Source organism: Salarias fasciatus, chromosome 20, assembly GCF_902148845.1.
Source record: "Salarias fasciatus chromosome 20, fSalaFa1.1, whole genome shotgun sequence".
In the NCBI taxonomy this organism is placed as follows: domain Eukaryota; kingdom Metazoa; phylum Chordata; class Actinopteri; order Blenniiformes; family Blenniidae; genus Salarias; species Salarias fasciatus.
This window is the reverse complement of record NC_043764.1, coordinates 11096156-11122245: the sequence shown is the minus strand read 5'-3', so window position 1 is coordinate 11122245 and position 26090 is coordinate 11096156. Positions and strand designations below refer to the sequence as shown.

At 43.8% G+C, this 26090-nt stretch overlaps 1 protein-coding gene across 3 annotated transcripts in view; it reads right to left on the bottom strand.

Annotated features, from left to right (window-relative positions):
• plxna2 (plexin A2) overlaps positions 1–25183 on the bottom strand; it is a 226627-nt gene extending 201444 nt beyond the window's left edge. For all 3 annotated transcript variants that reach the window (XM_030118346.1, XM_030118347.1, XM_030118348.1), the window contains exon 1: positions 24547–25183. The gene's annotated coding sequence lies outside the window, so the exon portion shown is untranslated. The remainder of the gene's footprint in view (positions 1–24546) is intronic.
• Between the last annotated feature and the right edge of the window lie 907 nt (positions 25184–26090).

Sequence of the window (26090 nt, the reverse complement as noted above, 5' to 3'; positions counted from 1 at the left end):
TTCAGCTGCCTGCATGCTGCCATGCTCCTTTGTTTGAGTTTGTACATGTTAGATGTGCAAAGTGGATCCCTTTGGAGGTATAATCAGCCTCCTGCTGAGGTAGCTTTCTCCTCAAGCCCCACAGCCTTTTGGCCTTTAGAGCTTTTCACCCCCCCCCCCCAAAAAAAAAAAATCGTAAATGTGCATACAGCATTGACTTCCATCCATCTTGTCCTGTCTTTTTTTTTATGCCTCTCTTTTTTTTCCTGTTCATTGCAAGAAATATATGCATCACTCCCACGTATTGTGACAACAGCTGCAAACGCAGAAAAAGGAGAAACCCGTTCAATAAAAGGTTCCCAAAAAGGTTATCCATTCATATTGCTTTTGGTAACACTTGCAGTCTTTGTTTAATCTGATTGCATGACCAGCTCTTTGTTGCACTTGACACAGTCTTCTTCCCACTGTGCAGCTGAGGCTCCGACTTGTAAAGAATAACAACAGCGTATCACCGCTCATGCTCTTGAATTCAAAGTCACGTCTCTCTTTTGTTTACGAGGAGTCAGAATTACAGAAATGAAATTAACATATAAATGTAACCAGGAATAATTCACACTTCAAAATTACTGACCTGGGACAAAAAAAAAAAAAACAGAGCATGACTTTGCTGGAAGGTAATATAATTATGGAAAGTCAGAAACAGTGTGTTTGCTGCTAATTGTAAAACTATGTCGGCAAATGTGAAAAGTATTGTATTTACATTTAGGAGCAACACATTTGCCATGACAGATTTTACAAAGCTATGTCTGAGTCTGTGATTTCTGTGTCAATTATTTCTTTTAAAAAATGCTTTTAAGTAGAAGGGGGAATGTTTTAAGTATGTGAACCATCAACAGGAGGAACATAATTCATTTCTATTGAAAATAAAATGAATACAAATTAAATTTTTGCAGTAATTCACTGAAACTATTGATTATGAAGCTACCAATGCAGCCAGTTAGACAGAAACGGCTGTGATGCATGATCCAAACGTTTTCATCAGTGTGCTGCATACAGAGAGCCAGATAAACAAGAAGGCCACTCAGTCAAGGTGAACTATGGTTGGACTTTTTTGTCGTTACTAACTTGCTACATTTCTTTATTACTTTTCTTTAGTCATCCATGTTTTGTAAAGAAGCCAGCTCAAGGGCAGATGGTGAAAGTATTAGTAAAGAAACTCTTATTTCCAGAAGGTTGATGAGCCAGCTTGTGCCACATATTGTCAAAAGTCAGAAGTTCAACACCATCAAGCTGCATGTGTCAAGTATATTTGATGATATTTTCAGAAATCGCTACAGGCTGTACTCAAATCGAACCCCTGGACAGAGTTGGCATGTAGTTTGGACATCTCTGACTTTGAGAAAAACTGCTCGAAAGATTGTTCCTTTCTTCCTCAACGCTGCTCCCAGAGGCAGCTGCTTCCACAGTGCCGTGTCTGCTGCTGTCTCCGTGTTAGTAGTTGATCTCAGCTGGTTTGTTTCCTATTGACATTTTGTTAGTTTGTTAATCTGTTTCTTTCTGGAAGAGGTGCCCAATTCTGCACAACTGCTGAACCTTGCAAGGAGAGCCCATGCAGATGAAAATATCAGATTTAAAAAAATGACTAAATAAGGCAAAAAATACAAAATAATGTGTGTGGAACATCATTTGACTTCAGAAAAATTAGCACTACTTCAGCTGAACTTAATTAAAGAATAACAATCTTTTGAAGAGGTAACTATTAACTGTGTTCGAGTAATAATTTTTCAGTGTCCTGCTTAGACACAAGATAACAAGTAGGAAAATGTCTATGGGTTTTTTGATGCTGCGCTGAACAAATCTCTTCACATCATCCGCGGTATTTTAGGACATGACGAACAGTTGTCAGTCTGTCTTTCACAACACCAAATAAAAGTCCCAAATACAAGTTCAGTGCATTGACGCATCACAGCAGTGGCCATAGCGGTGAGGCAGACAGATGGATTGGCATGATGACAAACTGTCAGCTGCCTCTGTGCATAACATCTTATGAAACTATAAAATGCCAAATAAAACTACCCAAAAAAGCCCCTGCATATCTCGGTCATAGTCACTCGACTTTCATTGTAACACTCATCTGACAATCTCTTTTGGCAGACACAGAAGGCAAAGAAAGCAGAGCATCGAGTCGAGAGAGACAAAGGAGAATTCGTCGCATTCCAGCACACACGCAAGCTGTGATCATGGCTCGGAGAAAAGACAGTTTTTTTTTTTTCTTTGCAGAACTTCCTATTCATAATGAATAGTCAGGCACACAAAACAGTGTGTTGGCACACTCAGTCAGGCTGCTTCCGAGTGCTTGTTAAACAAACTGGTCCCACTAGCGGCCTGTGCTCTGCCGCTGTGTCTGCCCGCTGGTCCCTCGACGCAGCGCTGGTGATTTCCCCAGCCGCTGGACATGATGCGGTGACAATGCCAACTGTGGTCAAGGAAGCCACATCGTGGTGAACTGAAAAGATGCGGCAGAAGGGGTGGATGCGAAATGAAGAACCGAGACAATGAGATATAATAAGCTTTGCAAATCATCATCACTGAGGCTTTTGGACACAGCAGCTTGAGGTCAGTCCGTCAGGCTGGACAGTGACTCTGGAGAGAACGAGCTTTACCACAGCTCTAAACCTCTATCACCCCAGAAAAGGCAGCAGGTCTTCTGCTTTTTGTTTTCATTATTATATATTTCGTTTTTTTGTCCCTGCATACTAAGCTTCTTAACAATGCAGCCAAATTTGCTTGATCTCCTAAATTCATATTTACAGCAATTGTATTGCCGAAGATAAAGAACATACACCAAATCCGTTTACGGTGCTAAATCAATTGTAGTTGGATCAAAAAAAAAAAAAAAAAAAAAAACGAAATGGGAGATTATAATTTCATGCCATGGATTAATGCCTTATTCCCTGAATGATTAATGTAAAGCGTGAAATCTAAATGCTTGAGTAAAAGTGATATGCTGCAAATCAAAGGGACCACTTGAACTGAAATCAACAAACCAGCAAGTGACGAAGGGTAAAAGGTTTGTAATTGTTTGACATTGTGTGCTCTATGAGTGCTAAGCTTTTCATTTCATGTGGCCATTTGTGCAGTAAAAATAGTAAGCTTAATCTTCCCTAAAGGGAGATCTTGCAGTATAGGAGCGTATAAAAACATTAGAGCAAGAGGTTAGTCCATTAGTCTTTTCTTTTTGCTCCTATCAAGAGCAGAGATAATGAGAAGACACGCTGCCATTTTTATTCTGAGATGGGGTTATGAATATATCTATGTGTTTCTGCTGCAGCGCCAATATTAACTGTCAGCTGTAAAACATATTATTGTGCATCACACCAGCCATCCCTGCCTTTACAAGGAAATAACAAAATAGCAGAGTAGAAGGATAACACTCCAAGAAACCACAGGCCCTTCAGTGACTGTTATTATTTTACTCTGGTTTCCTGTGCTCATGTGTTGGAAGAGGCTGATTACGTCTCATGTTTTCCTCTAAAAACTCAAAATTCCCTCCTACTGACGAACCACAAGAACCAAAGAAAGAAAAGTCAATGTGAATTCCCTTCACAACTGCTCATCGCATCAAATCAGCTCAAAACAACAATGCTGACCATCCTTCACAGTGCAGTTTTTTTTTTTTTTTTTTAACGTGACCTTTTCATAAACTGGCTTGTTTTGTTGATCTTTTTGGTATGTGTCAGGCTTGGAGCAATGGCTTAAAGAGCTGTAATTTCGCAGCGCATTGTAAATGAACGCACGCTTGTCCACAATTAAGCATGTGCTCTAAGGGCACTCTAGCGGAGCACTTTGTATTCCGTGTTTAATGGCACTATCTTTGTTAGTGACCCATATCAGTACTCTTGCTCATGACCATCTGAGTTTCAGAAGCCCGCAGCGAAGCCTTCAATTGCCTTTCACTGGATTGCACCCATTGAGAGCAGTGGCAGCGTTTCGCTCTGCCTCAGCCTCGCCGAGATATTGCGCCGATGAAAGCACATAAAAGATTATTAAAACATCCCGCCACGTTGAGAGACGCCGCACAAAGGAGCATGTCATCATGACGCAGGAGTAATTGAGTCTCAGCGTAGCGGCTTATCCCCGAATACAAACAAGGCGCACGTGTATCTCTCCTAATCTTTTCCTTTTAACCCCGCCTCTCCGGAGCCCCCCACTGCCACTTCACACATTCCAAAATCTGTTTGAGAAAACACATGCTAGTATTACGCTTAAAACCTATGACACCCTCTGAGAGAGCTTACAGTGTCATTGTTATTTTAATGATTTTTGTTTCTCCTCCCACAGCTGCTGCCTCCTCCAAACACACAAACTCAGACATGCACATTATGCACACCCACAATCAAAGACACAAACACATGCTATATATATATATATATATATATATTATATGTAGTATTTATATGTAGACAGGAACACACAGAGACGCACATTCAGAGCCAGAGACGTTCATAAATGATCTTTTTTTTTTTTTCCTGAATCCCGGTTTGCGCTGACACAGCTAAGAGCCTTTATGTACTTTTCCTATTAAATTGGAGGTTGAATCTTAAACCGTGATCTTCTCAGCCAGTTCCACCACCAACAACTTAGTAGTGTGCGCGTTACACGTCTGTCATCCCCTGAAAGCAGATGTCTATTAGGAGGCATTTCCATAAATCTAAATTGTAAAGGGCCTCCGCGAGAGAGGAGGGAATCCTCGGCGGGCAAAGAAAACAAACAGAGTGACATGCCGGCAGAGCCCACAGGATCAGATATCTCACCTCGGCTCATATACGCCCCGGAACGGAGTCGGGCTACTTGAGTGACGGCATACACATTTATTGGAATCGCAGGGCCTCAGCTATTCTATAAGCGTGCCGTGTAAGCTTCACTCTGCTGTCACTTTGAAAGTCAATGAAGTAGTATAATGAAAGCTGTTATGTGGAGGCATTCAGTTACACAACACGAAACGTAAAGCAGCTGTGGGGTGTTACAGTACTGAAAATGAACAGTGTCCAAATCAATTATTAAAGACAAGAAGTGTACAGACATCTGGGTATAACATCCAATCATGTACATGCGGATGGTTGAGTAGCGAATGCGATGTGTGAATAACTCTGACCCGACTGATCTCCTTCATAAAGTGACAGCCAGTTAAGCAAAGATACCCTGGTTAAATGTGAATGAAACCCTCAACATCACACCTGCAGATCTGAGGCTGCCTCTTTCTGGACACATCTTATGGTAAACTTAGAAGTCGCTGAAGCAGAAAAATGGTCTTGGCAAAATGAAGTCTTTGGCTGGTGCATCAGGTAGCAGGTGTAAAGGACAGCCAGAGGGGCAGTGGTGTGAATGAGCAGGCAATTGTGCACGCCTGTGTGAAGCAGACGAGGGTGAGTTGAATGAATCTGTCTGGCTTTTCTGCAATCAGATTATGTAAACTCGAAGTCAATAACATGCTGTAACGTTGGACATAATAAAGGTGGAGTGGACGATTGCGAGGGCATTATTAACCCACACAAGGTCAGACGGACCATAGCATGACCCGTGCAGGCATACTTATTGTGTGCACACATGCAAGCATGAGCACTATTGTAGTATGTTTGCCTGTGCACTGCTTCGGGTTGATGTATTTGCTCTGTTTATCAACACACACTCCCTGCAGAGGTGCTATCTGCCTGTAGCCGCAGTCTGCTAAACAAAGCCGGTCCCTGACCTCTGGTGTGCAGCTGTCCAATCAGGAAGAGGCTCCAAAGGACCCAACCTTCTGTCAAATAATCATACTAAATCTGCAGTTAAGCACCACCGAAACTGCTCTGCAAGAGAGATAAAATGTGTGAGATTAAACGCTTGTTCCGTGCAGTGTGTGTGACACGTTGCATGCAGACGGGTGAAGATCACATTAAATAGTGACTTCTATTTAAGGAGCACCATTAAAACTACCTGCTCAATATTGTATCAGTCTGTTTCATTCAGCCAAAACAGATTTGATCCAATGATGGCAGGGTTCCTGCAGACGGTGTCTTCAGCACTGTTATTAAAAGATGATCCTTCTAAAATTTGGGGTAAGGCCGGTATCACTTGCACCTCAATCACCCTCAGACCAAATCTGACCATTTGATTAACCCACACAAGAAATTACATATCAAATGAACATTAGTGCAAACAATGCATCCAATACAATTGCTTAGCAGCTTGATTTTTTTCCCACTGCACGTCGTTCATGCTTGTGATCATACCTTTACTCATCTATACTGTATTGAAACCAGTCGAATCCACATAAATACATAAACACGAGACACCGACTGATGCAGAGTAGCACCAGTAGCTTATCAAGACCATGTAACTTTGATTTTTAAGCGAATAAAATTAAGCAGAAATGAGTAAAATGTACTAAACTGATGCATACAAGCAGACTGATAGGCTTATCACATGTGACTGTTGTCCAATGCAAAGGAAGTGGAGATAAAATATCCCCTCTGTGGTCGACTCCTGACAAATGAGGGTGTTCTTGGTAAGCAGGGCTGCACAGCTGCGGCTGGGCTCAGCAGGTCTGGGTGGTACTCCTGTCCCAATTCAAAAAGGCACATCTGCAGAACAGCTGAAGCTGCCGCTGCACATCAAGTCAGTGGAAACTGGAGCTGGACATCGAAGTCATGCATCTCACAGTGAAGACTGTGTAAAAAGGACTCCACAGTCACCCATCAGCAAGTACCGCGTGACGGCTTTGAAGTGAGGTCCCACATTTAATGAATTTGAATGTACAGCAGCAACATAACTGCTCAAGTCATAAACAGTTTTTTTCTCCTTCAGTGTAAGCTGGTTGAAAAAGCTTAAGTGTTCATTTATAATTGAGGATAGTCCAAATAAAGACATCGTAATAACTGATCGTGAAGTTTTAGTTTTACTGCTGATCAGTGTGCATCCCTGTGTATTTACTCTCTCACAGCCCTCCTGCTTCCTCATGTGTTTCATTGAGATCATAGTGCACAGGCACGGCTCAGTGGTCAAGGCAGCTACTGCTGAAAGGATTTAAGGAAGTCGGAAGTACTGAGAGGATGAGGAAAAGCGTAGCAGCAGTAAAATACAGCAAGACGGGAACCAGATATGGCAAAAGAAACTGCGAATGGCTGCCTGCGAAAATGAGCGACAATGACGAAAAACAGCCGCGAGTTTAAGAGCGTTAGATCGATTAGATGAAGAAAGATTAGGAGAACAAGGCATAAAAGAAAGAAGGACAGAAGAAAGGAGGCAGGAAGAATAAGAAGCCATGTAGTCCATATTTCAGCCCGAGAAACAAGGCGTCACAGCCACAGCAGCAGCCACAGCTTATGTGGAGCAAATGTGCTGAGCCTGGCTGGCACGCTCAAGAAAGGGTCAGTCGAGGAACGAGGAGGATAAGGAGAGCAGAGCCGTGCTCAGAAAAAAGAGGTGAACAAACATTCAAACCCGGACTATTATGCTGGCTTAAGTGTATATTATATGTACTCATTACACAATGAGACATGTTATTTCACTCAGCAGACGCCAGCCAAAATCCGGAATGGTTATATAAGAGTTTCTGAGGGGAGGAAAATATGATGGGAATCCTGTCAGTCAAAGTAATCCCTTCAATTTTTTTTTTTTTTTTTCCTGCTACTGTTTCATCTAAGGACTGTACAATATAGCCTGCAGTTCTATAATCACACACCGACTGAAAGGATGGGGCTTCGCTGGCTTGGCTAACAACCAGGCACTGGAAACTCAGCAGGAAACTCTTCTAGTGAACACTTCCATCAAAAAAAATACATGGCAAAAGACGTAAAAGATCAGTAACAATAGCTTAGTCTCCAGCAGGAAGATACTGCACTCAGTTATTCTTGAGTATGGTGACGCCGTTTTCTCCGCAGGCTGATATCTAAATCTGAACGGTGCGAACGGGCCGAGTGATGTAATAGAAACACGCAGCTGTGGACACAGCTCGGCCAGCTGTAGCTCTATCCATGCTAAAATCAATTATCTGTCAATGCCATTAACATGACAGTGGAGCATGTGTAACCTCCATCGCCCTCCCTCGTCTGAAATCCTCGAACAGGGATCTGGCAGCAATGCGTGACCCTCGAGCAAAGAGAAAACTCCGCAAGAGGATGAAGAACACAGACTGTAGGGTCACTTCTCTTTATGAGCTCGCAAGAGTCAGTCAGCCATTCATCTTTGCTGTCAAGCAACTGACTGATGATGTCTGCCACTACAAATAATGTCCCCATGTTCGCTGTGTCTTTTGCCCATTCTACAATGCCGTGCACGGCGAGGCTAATTTAATTCACTGTCCTGATCCAAGGAAAAACAAAGTTTTCTTTGGACCCCACTGCACAAGGTTAATCATGTTTACAGCCATGCACGGGTCGTTGTGGTGATTTCGACAAACACAGCAGGATTAGATAAATAAATACGTCTCCTTACAGATGTGAAAAACTTCCCGCTGTTGCAAAGGAACCATAAAGATGCAGCCATCAACACACATACAATGTTATCCTCCACTGCACGCTGTAAGTCCTCTTATAAACCCGGTCTGTTCAGGGTCAGCAGTAGCTCCTTACGCACGCACACCAGGTTGCCTTATCTCACACTCATGGCTCTGATTTACAGCGTAGGAAGCACATGTATGGAGTTAGGCCGCCCAACCCCAGTGACCCCCATTTCTTCCTTTCAAAGTGTGCACAAAGTATAAACATCACAGCTTGTCCTCCCACCGTCTGCTCTCCTATCTTCTCACCAAAAAAACTTGATTAGGGGAGAGAGAAAGCTAAACATTGGAGTTTGACCAAAAGCCAGACAGCCTCCGTGAAATATCAGCAGCAGATAAGGCCTCATGTGAAGAATAGGGGGGGAAAATGAACCGTGATGACTGTTTGTTCACATTAGCAAAGATAACAACCTTTGAAAACTTTTGTTATCAAAATGTTACAAAACCGTGAAAGCATTTCACTCAGCATTTTATGATCAATCTTATATTTCCACATTGAAAAAAGGAAGCAAATTTAACTTTTCGCGGTGGTTGTATCATTATGTAAACTTGAGGAGGAAGGAAACCTTTACTTATTGTGCTCAGGACCTTCTTTAACCCCCGGTCTAATGTTGTCTGCCTCTCAACCACACAGTGCCGTCTGAGGACCATTAAAGTCTATTTTCAGGACCTCTCTGCTGAGGCATATATAACAGATGCATTATCACACTTTCTCAAAGCATTCGGTCTCTCTCCTGCTCGCTCCGTCTGTTCCACTCTCTACCTCAGCCTGGTAGAGGCCCCCTCTAATTTCATCAGAGGTGATAAAGCACCACAAAATCAAGTCTGCGGCTAGTTACTTAGCCCAATCTCCCTTTGGATGAGAGGCAATACCAGCATGTGGTGAGGAAATTGGGTGCTTACCCACACAGTGACGATACATGCCTTGCAAGCAGAGTGCAGCAGTTTCTGTGAAGACTTGCAGAATAAACCCCAAAACAAAACAATGACTCTCATCTTTGTGTGTGTGTGTGCGTGAAATATTTCCAGTGTGGTGACAGACAGGCTGGGGACAAAAGGGACCTACGTATATACTGTATGCAAAGAAGGTGGCAACACACGTTCAACCAGGAAATCCTGACTTTTGCATAACTGAATACATTTGCAAAGCTCACCACAGAAGCAGGGACTTGAAACCTACTAGCTAGAGATGTATTGATTGTCTCTTCATTCATTTTCTGAACTGCATTATCCATCTTAATCAGCTGGGATTGGCTGCAGTCCCCTGTGGCCCTGTCTGCAAACGCGTTGTAACCCCCGGACAGACCACCAGTCCATCACAGTTCAAACACACAGAATCAGAGACGCACGCTTATATTCGCACCTACTGGAGGGATGACAATCGCAGGGATCGTCTCGCTATGTGTGGAAACCGCCACTCAGCTATAAGGCAAGAGAATGTGAAATTCTCTGACAGAGTACTTTCAAAAGCTTCTTTGCAAACTTTAGAAGCACATTGGAAAGCAAAGTTACAAAACTGTTGCCACAGACCACAGCACAGAGAAAAGCTTACAATACATTTGTATGCAAGTTGAAGTAGGACTTGCAATAAATATGAATAATAAAACAGCAGCAAGCGCTGCAGTAAGCATTAACTCGGTCTAGCGCATGCCGGGTGTATAAAAATCCACCTGATCACCCTCTGGAGCGTGGCAGCTGCTGCCAGGCCACTCCAGGACAGGACAGGACGGGACGGGACGGGACGGGATGGGGCAGAGCTCAGAGAGCGAGCTGGCTGGCTGGCTGACGGACGGAGTGACTTGCTGGATCAGTGCTGAAACGCGCGTGGTTGCCTTCCGGCCTGTTCCGTGTGAACCTCGTACAGGATGCAGCGCTGGCTGAGATACGGTGGAAAATCAGCACTGGCTGGCTTCCTGTGAGTGGAGCAGGCATATCACCACAACAAACACTTCTTTTTTTTTTTAAACACACAGAAGATTTAAGGAGGACTCTTATGAAGTTTGCTCAACATATCCAGTCTTATTTCCTTTAATGAAACAGCTGCACTGCACAGCGAGATTGAACAAGATAAGTACAAGCAAATTACACTAGGATGCTTTTGTAAGAAAATATAAAGGTGTACACACATTGTGTGCCTGGGAAACATGCATCAATCCACATTTCTGATCATCCATCTGCCTTCTGTTCTAGCTGTGGTTTGTATGCTGAGACCAATTTACATCAATGCTGTTTTTTAAGTCACATCGTAAGTATACAAATGAAAACTTCGCTTCTCCAAAGGCATCAGGTGCAAAACACAATTGTGTAAGTAATCCATGAATCCATTCTTTATACAGTGTTTCACGCAAATTAAAGATGTGAGGAGCTGGCCGATGTCAGCTGATTGTGGACGAATTCCAGGCAAAGAAACTTCACAGCGATGTGTGCTGTGAACGTACTGTGTGCAGAATAACAATTCAAGGAGTTATTCGCGACGGTTGAGAAGTCTAATTATGGTGTATTGTTTTACTTTAAAGAACAGAGGGGACGGGTGCATCTTTTGTATGCCTGCGATCATCCACCACTTTGAGAGAAAATAGCAAAAGATCAAAAGGGGAAGAGATCCAATACTCATTATGTTCAAAGTCACGGGGCGCAGGATGGAGAAGAGAAATGGCCCTATGGATCTAAACATAAAGGCAGCGCTATTACTTGCCTGGCGTACGCTCCCACCTTCACCCTCCAGCCTTCCCTTCCCTCTGTCATTACACCCGCTGTAACCCCAGACTGGGTATCTGCCCTTTTTTTGGTGAACCAGGGAGAGTCGAGCAGCTTGAAATGAGACAGAGGTGACTGGGGCAATAGTGGCAAATGGACACATCTGAGATGCACATACTGTACAAGGCTCCTGACTGTCAGAGCTGTATGAAGAGTTACTACAGCCGGTCCACAACATCAGTGAACCTGGGAATAAGTGCTTCACACTCATTTTCACAGGCCAGAGATTCCTGAGTCTGTCACCGCTACCCTGCAGATATAACATGGAGACAGTCGAGCCATCCATATTCTTCAGGCAGCCACTGGAGAGCATCTTTTATATGAGGCTGCTGAGTTTCACACCGCTGTCTGTCAGTATTTTTCTTGTCCTACATCTTGATAGAGTCACCCAGAGAGAAGACTTGGGTCTCTGGAGAGAACATCATTGGTGTAATCACACATTCTTGCATGTGCTTGAGCAGTGTTGTGCTTGTTACTAAAAATTAGGACTTGGTTACAGTTCTTAGTTATTCCATGAAGAATTGGAGGAATTTTTGATGTCTTAATTTTGTCTGCTTTGTTGTATTCTCACAGCGCCAATGAGACTGATCAGCTGAGCAGACAACACTCTGGGAGTCACTTTAATGAAACATTCAGCTGAAAGAAGATGCTCTATGCTCTCTGTGTTAGAATAAGTTACTACAGGAAGCAGAAACAATAAATTACAAACATGGAGACGGCAGTGGCATCTTATCTACTGTTTATTTGAGGACGATGATGCATCACAGCTACTGTGGATGCAGGCTTATTTTGATGCTACTTATATTATTCTGAGATCCTTCATTTTGCAGACCATGAAGATCGGGTTATACCTCCATTCATTAGGATCTCCTCCAGTAAACAGGAGATTAGTTAAACAGTTAAGAAGACAGCTTGTAGATAAGCAGGAATTTGAGAGAAAAATGAATAACTGACAAGCTCATGAAACTCCAGTAACTGTAACTTGCTGGTTGATTACAGTTCATGGAACTGTAATCAACCTCAGCTCAGTCAGTATTTTGCAATATGAATATCCAAAATGTTGCCATCGCATCAAAATCCACTTGGCACAGGTTGTGCAGCCTGAGAAGTCGTTTCAGACATGTTACTGCAAAAAGTGGTGGGATCAGATTAGAAGTGCTAGACAACACCTTATTCCCAACATTGCACAAGGCCTTATAAATGACATGCACAGTCAGAACAGGGTTTACTCCAATGTAGCTATGGGCTGTAATTCTTATAATGCTTTGATTGCATGTAAAAAATGTTGGGCAAAAGACACACTTGCATAAAGGGCTTAAGTGTAACAGCTCCCTAGTGGATGATTCTTCCTTTCCTTAGTCACCAAATCACATCAAACTTACAATCTATCTGTCTCACTCTGTCTCTGTCTCTCTCTCTCTCTGTCTCTCTCTCTCTCTCTGTCTCTCTCTCTCTGTCTCTCTCTGTCTCTCTCTCTCTCTCTCCCTCTCCCTCTAGCTGATTGTTGCAGCATTTGCTTTCTGAGCATTAAGTTTGATCAAAGACTAATCTTTGCTTGTAAGATGATTAAAATTAGCATCTGTTTCTTTGTTAGTAGAGCGAGGCAGCCTGGGACCAGATCCCACAGTGCAAGACAGGAAGGGAAAACTAAAAGACTGATAGCAGAAAAGAAACAGTTGAGAAGAAGAGCAAGAAAAAAAAAGAGAGAAAAAGCAATATCAAGAAAACATGAAGAACTGAAGAGCACTGCCAGTAAGAGCAATAACAAATGAAAGAAAAGAAGAGCATTCCCATGCTTGGTCAGTATGGCTACTGCCAAATCCAGGCAGTCTGAATTCCTCTGTGGCAGCTTCTACCTCATATTAACTTTTTCCTGAGGCCGCACACATAGATGATGAACCAGAGAGAGGGATGCTGTGGTTTGACTGCTTTAAAAGCGATCATGCTGGTCCGAAGGTTTAGTGAAGCAGTAAAATGAGGTTTCGACAAGCAAGCCAAGATCTCTTCACTGAAAGCTTTCGGTAATCAGCATGCTATGGAAGAAGACATGAAGGAAATGATACCCACGTTCAGACTTAGCATAAATGCACCAGTGGGTAGTCTGGTTATTTCCTTCTGTCACCGGGTTTTTTTTTTTTTTTCAGCAAGGGTGGAAAAGGAGGTAAACTATGGGGTAGAGGGCTTGGCAGTCGCCCCGTTAGCCAAACAAAAGACCCCTACCGCTGCCTCTCCTCATAAACTGCATCAGCAGTAGGGAAAACATATAATCATACTCCAGCAAAAAACTGCAATAACAGGAAAGAGAAAAACGATAAAAATCGACTGTTTGCTACCCTCGAGAAAATGTAACCAAGGGGAAAAAAAGGCCCATTCAGCATTTCATCAGTAACATAAATAGGAGCAGCTGGGGCAGACTAACATGCTGAAGTGGGCTAATTAGGACACTTGGTGGTTGGTTCACTGCTGTTTCAGTCTGGGTAGGAGCGACTCACAGTGAATGAGAGCCTTTTCCCATTAGTCTGGAGTAATGCGCTTCCACTCACACCCACAGTATCTAAAAGCCTACACTCTGGACTGTGAGACTGCTGAAGCAGCGCCGGGCGCACAGGTATTCCCAAACCTTCTGTTTCCTCCAACTACCCGCTGCAAATGGTAGTTATACGCCGCTGTCTGGAGCACAGCGGCCTTCAGTTCTGTGAAAACAGATTTGGTTTCCTGTTCCGTCCCTCCCGTTCCTCTGCTCTTCCTGTCTGACTCAGTATCGCAAGTAGAAATCCCAGACCTCCTTGTTTCCTCCTTTGTTTTGCAGCAGCGGCGGCGGCGGCTGGGAATGCTGCGTTAAGTACAGAGGCGCTGTGACCCCTCTGACCACCACTGAAACTGACCCCTGATCCTGGTGATCCTGCGCCGCAGCGAAACGTTGAGGCAGTTTATTGGAGGTTTCAAATGACTACCGGTTTATTCCTTTTCCAAAATCAACACAACACAAGCTGTCTGCGGCAATGTATTTTTAAAGTGTGGCCATCCGTATCATGCGAATATGAAAATTCAGCCTGTTATCAACACATTTCCAACGAGGATTTGTTGTGAGAGAGCTTGTGAAAGACACATCTATTGCTCCGTGTTTCAATTCAATTAAGTCATACATCCAAACCACTAATGCGTGTTAGATAGCGTAGTAATTCTGCAACTAATTCAGCTCCGCTCCTGTTTTCATTTTAAGACTTTCCTTGTAAACACCCTTTATTGCCAAACGTTACAAGCAGTCCTGATATCACATTATCTCAGAAACAGTTTTCCTTCATAGCGGCGGTTCCTGTTTTAAGAGAATCGCAGTAAAAAAAAATAAGGCACGAAAACGACTTCAGCAGTTAAGTCAATCTGGAAATCCTTCTGTCTGCAATTTTGCTCCATTTTCTTCAGCTTCTCTGTCTGTGATCGGTTGCATCAAGTAGCTCACAAAGACAGGTGGGGTTGTTTACCTTGACACAAAGCTACTGTACATGTTCAGCGCCTCGGGGATCCAGACGAGCAGACACACAGCCGCGCAGCTTTTCAGACCTTAAGCCATTGAAGCTACTAATGCTTTGTACAACACAACCCACAAACAGCGTAGCCTTGGAAAAGTAAACAAAGGCAAGGTGTCCTTTATCAGGCTTGTCAATGTTTGCAAGATGACTGTGTGTGTATGTGAGTCTGTGTGTGTGTGTGTGTGTGTGTGTGTGTGTGCGCAGCCAAATGATTGAGAACATGCTTATGTATACAGTACTTTGGATCATTGTGACACGCCGCCCAGCAGCCCCTCCCTGCTTTAAAGCTGTAATTCCTAAATTTCCTTTTGTTTAGGAATGCAAGGCAGCACCGAGGCCTTGGCTTAAAAAAAAAAAAGAAAGAAGAAAAAAAAGACAGGTGAAAGCAGAAACGTGCCGATGTTACCCAGCATCTAAGGCGCATGTCAGTCCCCTCTGGCATGCCTCCACCCTGCTCGCTACGCGTTTCTCCTCCACCACCCTCAAAAAAAAAAATAAATAAAAAAAAAATGGAGAACCGAAGAAAAGGGTGACGCACAGGAGATGACACCGAACAGTGTTAATCACTGGCTTTAGAAAAAAAAAAAAGACAAGCGTTTGTTGACGCCCTATGAAACAATAACTACATCACTGCTTAATTGTGTTGTTCAAGCCTTCCCTCTTCAGTGATCTGCAAAGAATTTGAATAAAAAAAACAATCATTAGGGATCTTGAAACCATGCGAAAAACAAATTGTTTACTTTCCACACACACTTCCCAAAAACAACGCTGGAAACATTGCACATGGTTTGTATTAAAATGCTAATTCGCCTCACCTATTCACCCCTGTCAGGTCGAACATGTTTTCTGAGCAATGTGGGGGGAGGGGTCACGGAAAGTTCTTCACTGTAAACATTGTACCTGCAAGCTCAGAGGAGAATATACTAAATATTCCAACATTTACTCGTCGATGAGGTGAATAAAAAATAAGTAAAGGTGATTCTAGTAATGTAGTGGCAGCAGCAACATGTCAGACATCCACTCAATGTGTCTTCTGTGTGGATAATGGCTAACAGCATTAGCTCCCATAGTGTAAATCCCTAACTGTTGCAGATTAAGACAAGAAAGGATGCTCTTCCACTGCTTTCAAGTACGAACCTGCCCAGTCCCTTGCTTTTTCTCACTCTCTCGCTGCTTTTGCTCGCCTCCCTCCTTCTACCCCTGGCTCCCTTCAGGCAGGCAAATGTTTCAGAGCAGTCATATTTAATCAACATCTTCACGGACAACACAGGGAATTCGAGTCCTCCGCCGCAAAAGGCTCAGCTGTCACACTCCGAATAATTGTCTTAGATACCCCCTGATTCATTCTCCTTTAACACTACAGAAAAAGACAATGCCTCTGACTTCCTCGGCAGCTGACGTGTGAAAACGGAGTGGATCTTGATTATGTGTTTTGCGTGGTGTGATATCGCGTCATGTCATTTACTCCACGTTAATAATTTTCTTTGTAGGTTACATGAAGACGCTGCTGTCAGGCTTCACATTTCATTGGTTATGACAGAAGAAGAATAATGTGTCTGTCTGGGCGCGCTCCCGCTGTTCCACTCAGTGCAGATAGTGTTTTCCTTTGATAGCAAAGGGCACTCGGAAGTAAAAGCGGGCAAAACAAGAACACCCAACTTCCTCCATGATAGTTTCATCTTGATGATATAAATACTGCGCACTGTGATTCACAATGGAGATTATGTTGATTTCATTTGAGGAGACAAGAATAGCACTGGGGAGAGAGCAGGATTTAGTCTTGTTTATATCCTGCGCATTTTACAAAGTGCGATGCTGTTAGTGTGCAAAGCCATAATCCTGGAAGGTCGAGTGAGGTCAAAATCAGCAACAAAAGCAATTACATCCACAAAGTGTCATCAACGGTTTTGCCCCAAGCTAGTCAAAAAAGTAACTAGGGATACCGTGCAGGCTTTGTGACAAGCAGCCTCCCTTTTTCAAGTATCTTTCATCCCCATTCTCCGGCTGGCTTCAGAGTGTGGATCAGAGTCATGTATTCATGCATAAACATGGATGTTATCCCAGAGGGGAAGTAATTTCCCCCGGCTTGGACACTTATAAATCACCTTGGGCCAAAGTAAAGAGTCTGGTTTTGTCAGACTGGAGGCAGTAGTCTCAATTTTTTTTTCTTTTTTTTTTTCCAAGATTCGGTTGGGATACTTCTTCAATGCACTGGGGATCAAACATCCCAGTTAAACACACACAGACCATTCATGTTTCTGAAGCTACACGTGCAGTTTTGCATCTCATGTATATTCTGCTTAACTGATATGGTGCAGAAGATAACGGCTAATTCTCTGGGGATTTTTGTCTGCATTTGAGACAAGCATCATATTTTTCCAGGTAGCCCTGACCAGTTAACATATTCAGATGAGTGCCCGTTTTTAAGCACAGTTTCCCAGTAAAATTCCCAACAGCAACTCTTTCATGTTTTCTAGTTAGTTGGTTCTTCTGTCGTGACAAGATGTGATGCTGTATTTACTAAATGAAATAGACTTTCCTTAAATAGCACATTTTACCACATGATTTAAATTTTCAGTCACAGCTGCTGACCAGACACCTCGGAACGGAATTGTGAGAGTTTCACTTAGTTTCTATCACAGCAGCAAGAAATCAGACATTAAAACATTTCACTGTAAAAAAAAAAAAAAAAAAAAAAACATCAAATATTGTGCTAATATTTGTTAAATTGGCAGAAAATACCAAATCATGTTGCCTGCAAAACAATGATCTTTGCGACAGAAGTGCAGCTGATATGGAGGAGGCTGTGGTTCAGTGTTCAGAGTGGGCCGCACTCTGATCATATTTGCTGTTTGATCCTTATCAGGCACGGTCTGTGTGGACAGACGTCAAAGTATCCTTGGGAAAAAAAAAAAAACACTGAACCCCAAGTTGCTCCCAATGGTGTGTAAGCAATTTACACGGTGGCCAATACGGTGGTTTGTGTGTGTGTGTCTCTGTGTGTGTTTGTGTAAACAGATGGGTGAATGTGACTGATCATGTGAAGCACGTTGAAACTTCTCAAGCAAAAAAAAAAAAGTGCTATAAGTAAATTCCATTTCCCTTCAACAAATATGTCTGCCACACTAAAAAAAAAGATGTCAACTGAAAGCTTACCGTGATTTTTTTTTTTTAAATGCATACCCCAAGATTGATTTCCGCGCCAATGTTAGCGCTTGAAAGCCTTTTTTTTTTATTATTATTTTTCCCAGATATCAGCCGCACTATTTGTCTTTATGCTTCTCTCGACACTGCTCGGAAATAGGATGCCACATCAGCCCCACATCATGTGTTCTGGAGTTTCAAGGTCTTTCATCATCAATTTAACACAATTTACTTTGGTCGACAACTGTGGAAAAAGTTAATCAAGAGGATGTGTGTGTGTGTGCGAGTGTGCGAGGAACAAGATAGCAGAGTGAGAAGAGGGAGGACTTTTCCAGACAGTTTTCTGTTTGCTATCGAACTCGGGAATGAATTTGGAAAGTCTCATTTCCCATTTTCTTTTCGCCTTCTCTCTGCTGAGGGCTGACGATGAATTCAGGCTTAAGTTTCACAACGTCAGAAGCTATCCGCCCAGATAAGGCCACGGCTGACTGGAAAATAGTAACAATGAAGAGCGCAGGTATCTACATGTCACTGAGCCTGGGAGCGCTTAGAGAGAAACTGTGTCTGGGTTTTTAAAGGTGTGGGAGGATAAGCCCTCCATATAGAGAGGTCACACACTATTGTAAGTTTAATTACATCAGAGACATAAGGTTCACCAGCCTTTGCAAAGGCTGTGTGACATGATGACCTTAGCAATTTTGACATAAATCTCTAAATTAGATTGTCTGTGACTGCAGTTCATGCAGTTTTGTGAACATAGTCAGCAACTTTGACTGTTCTTGTCTTAACGTGACTCGAGAATTCACACGGTCTCATGCTGTGGTTAGCACAAATACACTGCTTTAAAATAAGCAGGCGAAGTTCTAAGCATAACAGGCCAGTTTGAGTTGAAAGCAGCTCTAGTTGTAATTGGCCCGCAGTTTATATAGTACAGGGACAAAGCTGCTGTTGGCAGGGCTACCCTATGGCACATGAACAGACTAGACAAGCAATGTCTGCACCCTTTTTCTGCAGTAACCATGGCGACGGTGGCAGTCAGGGGCATCCTCATCACCAGGGGGCAGTGTGGGCAGCGGTACACGGCGTTGCCCTCACATGCCTACTCTGGTGCCTCCTCTTCCACACAAATAACACATGTGCTGCACAGGCAAAAAATAATAAATTAAGAATGGACACACACACACACACACACACACACACACACACACACACACAAACACACACACACACAGAGTCATCTGTTCCTGACAGCTGCCCCTTGGCGTCTAACACAAGCCCCCTCCCACTCTGCCTCTCTCTCCCGCTCCCTTTTGTTGCTCACTTATTGTTGAGTTTCCACCAAACAAAAACGCACATCCTCCCATGACACCAGCTAATTGATTATTGATGGTGCCAGGCTAAACTGACTTATATTCAAATGAATGTGAAAAGAGGAGAAATGGTGGAGGCGATGCTTTCAACGCCTTTCATGACAATGAAGTTAAGTCGGGGTATTTGTATGTAAAGCTCCAGCTTTCTCTTGTCTCTCTCGGCTGCTGTTTGATCAAGCTGCACGGGGCACTTTAGAGGCAGATTTGGAGGATAAAGGCTACTGAGGAATACAGGTAGTTCTGTGAAAATGAACTATTGCTTGGCATAGTTTAGAGAATACAAGTCCCAGTAGCCACGATGACTTGCTGGGGCGACAATCGGATTTCCAGGTGGCTTGAAGATCGGTGACAAACACAACAGCCAGACTCTCCGCCGTTATCGCTGGCATCGCGTAATTTTGTTACACGTGGCGAATGCGGGATGGCTTGTGACAGCAGCGATCAGATAAAGAGTAAGAGTGCCCGGGCAGGGGAAGAACGCAGAGATGGGGCCGAATGCCCAAACAGGTTGTTGTGTGAAGGAGAGAGACTGATGACTGCGGCGGGCAGATTGAGGCGCTGCAGAATGGCAGAGGCGAGGGATCCCGTCTCATGGAAATGTGTCATGAAGGCAGTTCTATTAACATCTTAATAAAGGCTTCCCAGGCCCTGGAGAGCCCTCGTGAGCAGACTGCCTTCTCCTCTAACACAGGGACCCAAAGCCGCTCTTGCAGCATGTCAACAAGAGAACATTTAAGTTGTGCCAGTGCTGCATTGTGAGGGTGTTAGACTTCCCAAAGGAGTCGCCTAAATGCCTACCCGCAAACATGCTCCACTAAATTCCTTTATTCCCCTTTCGCGCGACATTCATTTACTGTCCATTTCTCCATCTGTTGGATTTAGTGGCCCTACAAAGGGCTTTGTTTCAGCAAGCTGGCAAGCCTTAGAGACAGCAGAGCGCACACGGGGGTCCACTGCTAACTTGCTGCCATCAACGGAGGGAGCGGGGTCTGGACCGGCCGCGGCCGCACCAGGCAGAGGGACGGCTGTTAACGCTCCCTGTTGGTCCTCTGATGAGCGAGCCTGTCTGGGGGCAGCGGACACACACACACACACACACACGCGCCTTCTTCTTGCACAGAACAGCCAGCAGCCTGATGGGGATGAGGAACCAAAGACTCTCAACAGGCCTATCAGAGGAGACAAATCCCAGCGCGGTGACCACTACCACAGAAAAGGTGTTGTTTTCCCTCTTTGAAGTTGTCACAGCATTAAAAGAAAAAAAAAAAAGTACAGTCTAAACCGTGTACCATGAAAAATGAAATGCAGAGTGGCATTGATTTTTGCACTCTGTGCTATGTGTCGCTCATACTGGGCAAGCCGCTACTTAACATTGTAGTGGCCTGTAGTCATCAATTTAAAATGGTCTCAACGATTCAATAAGTCACTGAAGGCTACACGCACAACTACTCAAGATGATGAAAGCGGCTACAGCAGCATGACTGTACCGTTAAATGCAGCCCTCTGGTGTTTTCGAACATCTGCTGTTGCGTGCGGATTATCAAAGTGTACTGCCGCATCTCAGATCTGATATCTATACATTACAAACAAATAAACATGTCTTTACAAGAGGATATGCAACATTGAAATCTCTTCCCAGGCATGAAGGCAAATGACAGATGGGAGTATTGAGAGATAAATCAAAGCAACTCATGTACCACATGTATCGGAGGCTGGTTTTGATCCACACTGACAAAAAGCATAATGTACTTTAAACAAAAGCAAAAGACAACAGTCTAAAAAAATCATTTTGACTTTCAAAATAACTGAAGGAACTCTCTCATCTCAATTCCTGCCTGGTCTCCATTCATCAGAGCCACTGATGCTCCGAAACGTACTGCCACCGTTAAACCACATGCAGACTGTTCCGTTTCTGCACTTCTGAATCAACATGCGCCAGTTTAAACGAATGTTTGTTGGGATAATCACTGCCTGGAGAAACCACCTCTGCTGCGAAATCTTGCGCTTGAAGCATCAGAGACAGGTAGCGAAAATCATGTTGTTTACAATTATTACCCGGAGAAGAGACATCGAGCGCGGGAGATGTAAACGCCACAGCCTGCCGAGTGGATGAAGAGAAACAGGCGTTTGTGATCTTCTGCTTTTCGCTGAAGCCAAACCTCTTCCCAGACTAAATGTTCTCCCTGGCTGCACTCCACTTGATCACTGTCACCGCAGATCCAGATCTCTGTTATGTCAATTCTTAGACGCGTACACACACACACACACACACACACACACACACACTCGCCATAAATACGGATCCCAGACACAAACATGTGCATAACAAGGCTGAGTGAGTGGAGCGTGTGTGGGTCAAGGAGATTGAGATCTCTGTTGTGACAGCTGGACAGTTGAGAGGTTCAGATAAACAGCCCACAGAGAGAGAAGACAGGGGGGCAATTGCATTAAAACAAACACTCACTATTTGTACACTCCTGCAGATAGGAAAAGGAGGATCTATATCTAAAGGAGTATGAGTCAGTCGGTTCAGAAAGGCACCATTATCTGCATGTGTCCGCATGTTTGCGAAGAAGCAAAAGACAGTAAGTATAGTGGTGGTGGTGGTGGTGGTGGTGGTGGTGGTGGGGTTGGGGGGGTTCTGAATACACAGCCGCCGAGCACATTTGCAGTATTCACTCATTAAGAAATAGGTCAAGGATTCTGCCTGCATGCGTAGCGACTTGTCAAAATCTCTCAAGCTAAACTGTGGCGAGTCCGGTTGCCTTCAGGGGGGAATCCAGAGAGGGGAAGTCAGCGTGCGGTGTGAACGCTGGTGGTGACGCAGCACACAGAGAAAGAAGAAGAAGAGAAAAAAAAAAAAAAGAAGCAGAAACAACTCATTCGTAAGTAAAATCAGGCGGTTCAATAAAACTGGGAGTAGCGTCATCGTAACTGCTGAGAGGCCCTGAGTGGTGTGACGGACTGATGCCTGATAATTAACTCGGCTTTCTGTTTAGGCTTTTTGATCTTTCTCAACAGAGGACGCTCTTGAGCCAGAGTTTGTCGCACACACACACACACTGATAGATGCTGATGGTGGCAGTGGCGACAGGCAGTCCTGTACGCAACACGGATGGCTTTACACACCTTTCAAACAGTCTACAGGGCATATCAAATGACTATTATCTCAAGGGAGCGTGCAAAAGGTCACTCATTCAAACAAACAGCGCTGGATAAAATCTTTATCGTGAAGATAAAATCCTCTCACTGCATGAAAAATATCTTCTGTAAGTTAAAAAAAAAATGGCGGTTGATCTGGAAGTGCTGAACAGGCTTATGCAAATCATGCTGGCAATAAAGACACAAAGCACACAATACCTCTCTGATCACATGAAGTCACTGTAAATCCAATCAAAATAGTCCGGTCCCCTGCAGAGTGGCGAGGCAGCGAGGCAGTGGCAGAGCAACGCCAACAAAGCTCAATCCAAGTTTGTCCGCTGGAAGCAATTTCACTCAAGTTGGGTGAGGTTAACCTTATTGATCGGACGAATGTGTGATGTGTTGGTGTTCGAACGGCTTTCTTGGAAGGCATGCCTTCAAAGGCATCAAAGTGATTCATTGAGTGGAATCCTTAACATCTCTGCTTATTTCCTTTCAGACTGAATTGAGATGATCCACAGCAGCTGAAACCCTCTTGAACAGCAATTTTCTGATATGAAGTAGATTATAGGCTTTTGAATAACAACAGACTATAAATAACTACATCTGAGATCAAGTTCAAAACACAGCTGTAAAATCCGGCCTCATAACCACCGCTAAAGCGCCGACTGGTCAGAAGGAAAAGTGGCAGCACTATCAGGCAGTGTTTCCTTTTTCTTCATTAGATTGGAGTTAATTAGGTGAATATAATCAGCATGTGATAATCAAACCAGTGCTGAGTGCTGGTTTGTTCTTCTAAAGGCAGCAATTTCCACCCTGGTGGTTGCTTTGGGGTCAAACCGCTGTTTCACTTTGAGATGGATATTAAAATAATTATGTGAGTGGGTCACGCTTCAGATGCACACACACAAAAAAAAAAAGTGATTTCACCAAGAAGAAACGGGGTTTGATTGCACGGGCAGAGGGATTAATATGCTACCCATCAGCCGTGGCAGATGTAAGTTATTTTCATGCAAATGTAAAGCAATTTTCTCCTTAAGACAACATTTATTTTCTTTAGAGTCATTGTCATGGGTGCTTGCCGGTTTGCTGGCGGCCTGACAGAGAATGAAGATTTGTAGGCGCATCTGCTGAATTGGACAGATGAGGTTTGAAGTCAGTGTGGAATCATAAAGTGACGCCAGCGACTGCGACGCATCAGACTGCTTCAAATTTGTTTCACGCTGCTATCCTTCACCACTTGAGAAGACAAAATGTGCAAGCAAATATGCAGGATTTAGATACTTCAGGTCACATCTGTGACTATGAGAGTGTTTTCACTCCAGTAAACACAAAGTGAGATATTTCACTGTTTGACAATTATTCCATCTACAAGCTCATGGTTCACTTGTTGCAGGGAGACACGGTTCTAGATCCTTAGTCCTTTACCAGTCAGTATAAACCATTTAAAACTGATTTATGTGTAGTAATTTGTTACAGATTTAAAGGAATATAAACCCCTAATGCAAAAGAGCAAGCATGTGCAACTTTACTCACAATAAAGACAAATTAACACCATCAAACAATCCAGCCATGTGTTGACAGCAGGAAGATAAAGACAATATAAACCCAGTGAAGTGACTTCCTTATGTACTGTACAGCAATCTCCCATTCACACAAACCAGAAAAAACCAAGCCAGAATGATGCTCAGCTTAAGCATGGTCTCAAAGGAACAGGTTGTAACTCAATTATTCAGGTGTATTGGGAGGATACATTCTAATTAATTAAAAAAAAGCACACGATACAGTAAGAAAACCTGCTGCACGGATGAAAACAGCCCCGATGCTTCGCTTTTACACTGCACAAACAGTACATGATATTTATGATCACACCTCATCATTTATTTAGGTGTCAAAGTGTGAGTCGAGGCAGCGATACAATATACCCTCGGCTACCTTTTAACAAAGCCTGCAGCCTAAACTAAATAATGTCTGGAGGATTGTATTCAACAGACTGATTTTTTTTTTCTTAATATGCATAAATACTCGCACCCTGCACAGCAGATCCTGAACAAATGAGATGCTGCTGATGATGATCATCACTCACCTCTTCATTGAACTGGATGTGCCGGCTCCCCTGTTTCCTCCAGCGCGGCTGCTCGTCTGCTCCTTCTTCTTTTCTTCTTCTTTTTTCTTTTTTTTTTTTAAGTGATGCGCAACACTCACATCCACAGATTAATAACCGTCTCCTGAAAAAAGAATAAAAACTCTCCCTTTGAGATGTATTTTACATTCAGTCCTCCTCCTTCCTCCAGGTCCTTGCGTAAAGCTGCGAGCGGATCCCGTGAAGCGGCGTCATTCATTCACGTAGAAGCCATCGTTACGGGGACTGATTGCGAATTCAGCGCGTAAACTTCGCGGCAGCGGCTCCACCGTCGGACCTGACCTCCTCCTCCTCCTCCTCCTCCTCCTCCTCCGCCTCCTCCTGATGTCACTTCACTGGACCGCGTCAGGGAAGCGGCGCATTCCTTCAGTTTTTTTCGGGGGAGGGGGGGGGGGGGGGGGGTGTCAGCGTCCTCCCGGGGCTGATCCGCGGCTCCTGAAGGGGAGAAGTGCGCGCGGCGGCCGGCCGCTTGTCATCCTCCGCCGGGCGGCGCAGATTACGCAGCGTCGGTTCAGACCCGCAGCGTGGCTCTCTCCTCCTCACAGCGACTCTGCCGGACTCCCGGAGACTGGCGGCTCCATCAGTGTTACAGTAGTATGTGTGTGTATGTGTGTGTGTACGTGTGCGCTGCCACTGGCACGCTGCGTGTTTAAACCCAGCCCCCTCACACTCCGGCTCATTACAGTGTTAACTGTTTCCGCCCAGAGAGGGAGAGAGGGAGGGAAGAAAAAGCATTAATAATGAATAATGATAAATAAACCCACACACATTCGAGCGTAACTCAACATTTTCTCATACCCCCACTGTTAGTAACAATCATGAGTCTAGAAAACAAAAACCTGATATAACTGTCCGAAATTTACGCACCTTAAACATCTGCTTCAACCACCTGCTAATATACACTTTACCATTAAAATACAGCATGATCAAAACTTTTCCCACATGACTGACGATTTACAAAACAACCGCACAGCCACCAAACTGCTTCATCAATTCAAATGACAAACTCTATTTATAAACTGCTGTGACTGTACCGATGAAATATTGAAGCACAGTGACAGTAAATTACATTTATGAGAACACTATCTTCTTATCCATCACAGGACTTTGTGATCGCAGCTCCACACTCAATTTCATATGGGTCTTTTTTTCTGTAAGAACACTGCCATCTATGGGCCAAACTGGGAATCGACCCTCACTCGGGTCCATCCGCACCACGGGAGTCACGTCTGAGCTCAGCTCAGGGGCCACGGACTCCGGTCGGCTGAACAAGTGAAATCATAGCATGGTCTATAAATAAATCTATAAATAACGACATTTCCAGAGTTTATCTTTGTTTTAGTGGAAAGGAGTTCAAGTTAATCCATCCATTCATCTTTCATCTGCACTGCTTTATCCATCTGAGGGACACAGGGGGTTTGAGCTGATCGCAGCTGACTATGGACAGATCTACTGCAGAAGTGAACACACACACACACACACAGCAG